Here is a 7024-nt window from a genome sequence, read left to right on the forward strand (position 1 = left end):
TTAACAGTGTTTTTTTTTTTTAAGATTGTATTATTTATTTATTTATTTATTTATTTATTTATTTATTTGACTGAGACAGCCAGTGAGAGAGGGAACACAAGCAGGGGGAGTGGGAGAGGAAGAAGCAGGCTCCTAGTGGAGGAGCCTGATGTGAGGCTCGATCCCAGAACACTGGGATTACGCCCTGAGCTGAAGGCAGACACTTAAGGACTGCGCCACCCAGGCGCCCCAACAGTGTCTTATGAAGAGCAGATTTATTTTTATTTTGATGGAATCTAAGGTATCACTTTTTCCTTTAACAGATCATGCTTTTAGTGTCATATTTAAAAAAATTTTGCCTTGCCCAACATTATACAATCTTTTTTCCTATATTTCCTTCCAGCAGTTTTTTAATTGTAGGTTTTACATCTAGGTCTCTAATATATTTTGAATTAATATTTGCATAATGGTGGAAAATATAGATGGAAATTTTCCTTCCTCATCTTTCCTTTCTCCCTTCCTCCCTTCCTCCCTTCCTTCCTCCCTTCCTTCCTTCCTTCCTTCCTTCCTCCCTCCCTTCCTTCCTTCCTTCCTTCCTAGTTGATGGATTGTACCGTAAGAGTATGTTTAGCTTTATAAGAAATCACTTGTCTCCAAAGTGGCTGTACCATTTTGGATTCTCATTAGCAATGAATAAGAGTTTCTGTTCCTCTACATCCTTGTTAGCATTTGGTGTTGTCAGTGTTCTGCATTTGGCCATTCTAATAGGTATGTATTGATACCTTGTTTTAATTTGCTTTTTCTCGATGACGTATGATGTGGAGCATTTGTTCCTATGCTTATGTATCATCTATATATCTTCTTTGGTGAGGTGTCAGTTAAAGGTTTTTGGTATGTTTTGTTTTAAGTTGTTTGTTTTCTTATTATTGATTTTGAGAGTTCTTTGTGTATTTTGTGTAATAATCCTTTATCAGATTCATCTTTTACAAATATTTTCTCCCTGTGAAAGATTCGTCTTCTCATCTTCTCATTACTGTTTTTTGCAGATTAGCAGTTTTAAATTTTAATGAAATTTAACTGTCAGTTATTTCTTTCATTGATTATGCCTTTGATGTTGTATTTATAGTATCCAAGATCATCTAGGTTTTCTTGTAAGATTTTTATTGTTTGTGTTTTATTTCTAAGTCTTATGATCCATTTTGAATTAATTTTTGTGAAGTGTGTAAGGTCTGTGTCTAGATTCACTTTTTTGCATGTGGAGTACAGTTGTTCCAGCACCATTTGTTGAAAAGACTATCCTTGTTCCATTTTTTTGCCTTTGCTCCTTTGTCAAAGATCAGTTGACTATAGTACATGGGTCCATTTCTGGGTTCTCCATTTTGTTTCATTGATCTAGATGTCTACTCTTTCACCAATACTGCACTGTTCTGATTACTGTCTTGAAGTCTTGAAGTCAGGTAATATTAGTCCATTAGTCCTCCAACTTTGTTCTTGTCCTTCAATATTGTGTCAGCTATTTTGGATCTTCTGCCTCTTCATATAAACTTTAGAAGCAGTTTGTAGATATCCACAAAATAACTTACTGGGATTTTGATTGGGACTGTCTTTAATCTATAGATCAAGTTGGGAAGAACTGGCTTTTTGACAACATTGGGTCTTCTCATCTGTGAGCTTGCAATCTCTCTCCATTTATTTAGCTATTGGATTTCTTTAATGAGGTTTATACTTTTCTTCACATTTGTTTTGTAGTTTTCGATGAACACATTTGGACAGATTTATCACTAAGTATTTATTATTTATTTTATTGATGTTATTGTAAATTCTAATTTCAATTTCTGATTGTCCATTGCTAACACATAATAGTACAATTGATTTTTTCCTTGACCTTTCCTCCTACAACTGCGCCTAACTTCCTTATTAATTGTTGAAGTTTTTTCCCTATTAATTCCATTGGATTTTCAACTCAGGTGTACATGTCCTCTGTGAATTAAGACTATTTTGTTTCTTCCTTTCCAATCTGGTCACATTTTTTTTCTCCTTATTGTACGGCTGGAGTCTCCTGAACCACTATAATATTGAATTGAAATGGTTAAGAGAGGATGCCAATTTCTTATTCCTGATCTTGGGATGAAAGCAGGCTTTTACCATCAAGTATGAGGGCTGTTGTAAGCTTTTTGTAGATGTTCTTTATACAGTTGTGGGAGATAATTTCAATTCCTAGTTTTCTTAGAGTTTTTTTTTTTTATCAGATATATAAGTATGATTTTGTTAAATGCTTTTTCTGCATTTGATATTGAGATTATCACTATTGATTGATTAATACTTATTACTGAGATTGTATTTCTTCTGTCCTAATTTTTTATGATGGTCAATGTATTTATTTTTAAATGTTAACAAACATTGTGTTACATGGATAAAAGAGGTCATTTAATAATGATAAAGAGGCTACTTCACCAAAAGGACATAAAAATCCTACACCTTACTCCTCATAATTGAACTTTAAAATACATAAAAAGGGGTGCCTGGGTGGCTCAGTCAGTTAGGAGTCCAACTCTTGATTTTGGCTCAGGTCATGATCTCAGAGTCATTATCTCAGTGTTGTGAGATCGAGCCCCACCTTGAGCTCTGCACTCAGAGCAGAGTCTGCTTGAGATTCTTTCCCTACCCTCCCCCTCCCCTTCTGCTCCTCCCCCTACATGCTCATGCTCTCACTCTCTATAAATAAATAAATAAAATCTTAAGATCCAAATAAATAAACAAACAAATAAATAAAGCATGTGTGTTTTTAAGTGGTTTGTATAGTTGGTTCTTGCTTTTCTGGGGAGGATTGTTTTATGCAGTCAGACAATTTCAGATTATTAATTGGTATAGTTAGATCATCTTAATTTAATGTGATTAATTTTGTTTTGTATCTGTCTCATCTGTTCTTTGTCCAATTTTTACCCCTTTTGTGCATTATTTTGGATACATGGAGCATTTTTAATGACTTAATTTTATCTCCTTTGTTAGTCTGTTAGCTAACAACTCCTTGCTTTGTTATTTTAGTGGTTACCTGGGGTTTACAGTACATATCTCCCACTTTTCACAATCTACATTCAAAAGATTTTATACCACTAACAAATTATATAAGAATCCTATAATGGATAGTTCTTTTTCTCCCCATTTCCAACCTTCAGCTACTGTTGTCATATGTTATAAATTCCACATTGCATTTTTAATATTTTGTTCTAATTGTCTATTTATCTTTTAAGATTTACATAGTCTTATATACTTACCTATCTTAGTATTTGCAATGATTGTTATTTTTTTTCCATGTTGTAATTCCATATGGTATCATTTTTCTTTTGCCTGAAGGACTCCTTTAACATTTATTGTAGTGTGTCTGCTAGTGATAAATCCTTCCAGCTTTTGTGTAGATGAGAAAATATTTATTTCATCTTTATTTATGAAAGATGCACTTCCAAGATATTGGCTTGCAAGCCTGGGTATTTTATGTTACATACTAGACATTGTATTTTACCTTATTTGGTGTTGGATAGTTCTGTATTCCTGTAAATTTTCTTGATGGTTTCTTCTGGGTCACATTAAATTACATAAAAACAGTGATTCCTTTGCAAATTGATTTTAAGTTTTGTTTTGTAGACCAAGACAGCATTGACTCTAAGGCTAATTTTTCTCCACAGCTGACATAAGATCCTCCTGAGTACACTTCCTAATATCCTGTGAATTGCATGTTTTCCAGGCTGAATGGTGAGAAGAGGCACTATTCCTGGCCTTGTTTGCCTACTTTGTGTTGTTCCCTCTTAACTTTTGAATAGTTATTTCTCCATTTTCAGGTAGTTTCTTCACATGCATATACTGATAAATTCTCAAGGGAGACCTCTGAAGATCTCTGTAATTCTCTTTTTGTGTATTTTCCCTTGTGTAAAACCCCTTGGTCTCCCAGACTCTCAGCTCCACCCTACCAATTCAGAAGCCATTGGACTCTACCTGTGTCTCCATTCCTCACATCTCAACCTAGAAACTCTCAGAAAAGAGTAACTTGTGGCAATTGTAGGACTCATCTGATTTTGTTTCCAATTTCTAGAGTTCATTATGCTTCATCATCTCATGTCCAATGTCTTGAAAGCCATCGTTTCATATATTTTGTCTGGTTTTTTTTAATCGATTCAGAAGGAAGACTAACTCTACTCCCTGTTTCATCATTTTGGCTGGAAGCAAAAATCCAATTAATTGTATTTTAATATTTTTATGTTGATTATAAATCGTATCCCTATTTTGTAGACATGAAATCAGTTTTGTTGCACCAGTGAAGTTTCAAGATCTATGTGTTTCCCCAACATTACACTTCCATCAAATAACATAGCATGCTCGCTTTGTTCAGTGAACCACCCTCCCCCCCCAACCCCCATTATCTTCTCACTTGGTCTACTCTACCTGTATTAGCATGCTAAGCCTCAGAGACCTCTCCAACACTGATATTCTTTCTGGAATATCCTGAACCCAAATTTTCACCTAACTAAATTCCACTCCTCTGAGTTTCACCTTAAATATCAGCTTCTCAGGAAGGCATTTCCTAACACTGACTTTTCCATTATTCCCATATTATTCTCTATCCAGTGCTTTTTTTTTTTAAGATTTATGACAGTTCTAATTTTATATTGTTTACTCATTTAACAATTGTCTGTCTCATTCAAATTTAATCTCTTTATAGTGATTTTGTTTGTCTTTCCTCTTTGTGGGCCTAATTCTGTTAATGTACTTTGTGTTTAGCAGGTAAAACAGACAATCAAAAAGTACCATAAGGAAAAAAAATTAGTGTGATACAGTAGTTTATAATGAGGAGACCTAATCTTCCTGTGTTAGGCTTTTCTGAGACTGAAGTAATAGTTAATCTGAGACCTGCTAGATGAGTAACAGCTAACAAAAGGCGGTGGGTAAAGAAAGAAGAAATTCCTGTACTAGGCCTGGAGAAAAGAGGTTTGGCATGGAAGTTAGGCAAGGGTAGAAGGAAAGGTGAAAAGTGGTATGCTACCTTGACGTGTTTGAACTGTGCCTTGTCAAAGAGGAATTAATCATAATCTTTATCACTTTGGTGTTCAGAGATGAGACAGGAGATTTAAGGTAGTAATTAAAGTTAGGAAATTTTGACACAGTATCAGGGAGGTCTGTCTAACATCTGGAAGTGTCCAAAAACCAATTATCTTTAAAATGCAATACCTGAATTGAAGGTGCTCAAAGACTGTATGACCATTGCTTAAAGGAATAAATTTGCTTATTTCTGCATTAGTTCAAAATGTCGTTTTATTCACAACTACTCTGAAATATAACTTATACTGGGACTTAGACTAGCCATTGAATTTATTCATTCATTTATTCAACAATTATATAATGAATACCTGCTATATACCAAATTATTATTGTAGGTACTAAGTGAATAGAGGTATTTAAGATAGCCCTGGTTCCTATTCTTAAGCTTGAAATCTAACAATATCAGTCCAGATAGAGCAGTGAAACTTTACATTCAATATTCCTCATTTGAGAACTTTTCTGAAACATCTTTGTGTTTTCAAGGTGGATAGTGCAGAGCTTTCCTTGAATGAAATAAGCAATTTATGAGTAAATTGATTCAAGTATCTCTCACATGGAGTGCCTAGATGGCTCAGTCAGTTGAGCGTCTGCCGTCAGCTCAGGTCATGATTTCAGGGTCCTGGGATCGAGTCCTGCATCAGGTTCCCTACTTAGCAGGGAGCTCTGCCTCTACCCTCCTCTCATGCTCTCTCTCTCAAATAAATACATAAAATCCTTTTTAAAAAAAATTAAAAATATAAGTATCTCTCACATGCTCGTTTTTTTGTCTGGAACTTTTCCTTGTACCTCTTACCTTGCTAACTAGTACTTACCATGTAAGACTTAGCTCAGGTGTCACCTCCTTCAGAAAATATTCCCTGAACAACTGTCAGTACTCCTAGCATGTAGTTTTCTGTTCCTTCCTAGCAGATAATTTGCTGTTCCCTCCACTTGTCAGTGCTGACCCTAGACAAATGGTCATTCTGGGCACGATGATTTGGCATCACTTCAAAATAAGCTCTTTAAATTTTGTTAAACTTTCATTTAAAGACAGGAGAGACCGAGGCAAGGGTAGAGACAGAAAACTCTTCTCACATCCAGTGACATTCCTCTCGCCTTTGCTACCACCAACCTTTACTTTGGCCACATACTGGGCATTTACACTACTCAGAATTTCTTCCCTTAAAAAAGCTCTAATTTTGTAATCCTCTGACCACAACCTCCTTTGTTTTGGAGATCTGCTTCCAAATTATTTACATTAAACTTCTTCTGCCATTCAGAATTCTATGGCATCCAATTAATTGTCCCATCTCTTTTCTCCATACCCATCAGTCTCCTCTTCCTTACTTCTTTACATCTACCATATGTTCTATAGTCTGCGGCTGCAAGCATTTTGAAACTTTGTTTCCTTGCTCTTTTGTCCAGCCAAGTATCCACAGTTGAGTACATACAGCCTTCTCTCTGGGGTTTTGGCTCCATGCTCATGAAATTCACTTAAACAATGGCACAATGAAGCAGAGAAGTTGTTCTATGATTCATGACTGCCTGTTCTGTCTCAGCAGGGACTGGCAGTATTCTTGTGTTTCTCTAGTTAGCTATCTTTCCTACTTTCTGAAACTACTATTTTAAACCTTCTCAGTTCTCTTCAAATTTCTGATCTCTGCTTCACTTCCAGCAATTTCAGCAGATAAAACTTTTATTTTGCAGGAAAAAAATGGAAGCTATCATAGGGAGATCACTTCAACTTCTTCTTTCCAAATTTATAAATCTTCCTGTATCTTTATTATTGTTTTTCTTTTTCCTTTCTGTTAAAGGATTTGTCTCTCCTCCAACTAAATTCTGCCTATGCTATGGATCTCATTCTTTTCCATCTTTTTGGGAACATTTCCTACCAACTAGCCCCATTATTATTATTATTATTATTATTATTATCATCTTCTCCTCCACCTTCTCGTCCTCCTCCTCTTCCTTCTCT

This window comes from Ailuropoda melanoleuca, chromosome 8, assembly GCF_002007445.2.
Source record: "Ailuropoda melanoleuca isolate Jingjing chromosome 8, ASM200744v2, whole genome shotgun sequence".
NCBI classification, from domain to species: Eukaryota; Metazoa; Chordata; class Mammalia; order Carnivora; family Ursidae; genus Ailuropoda; species Ailuropoda melanoleuca.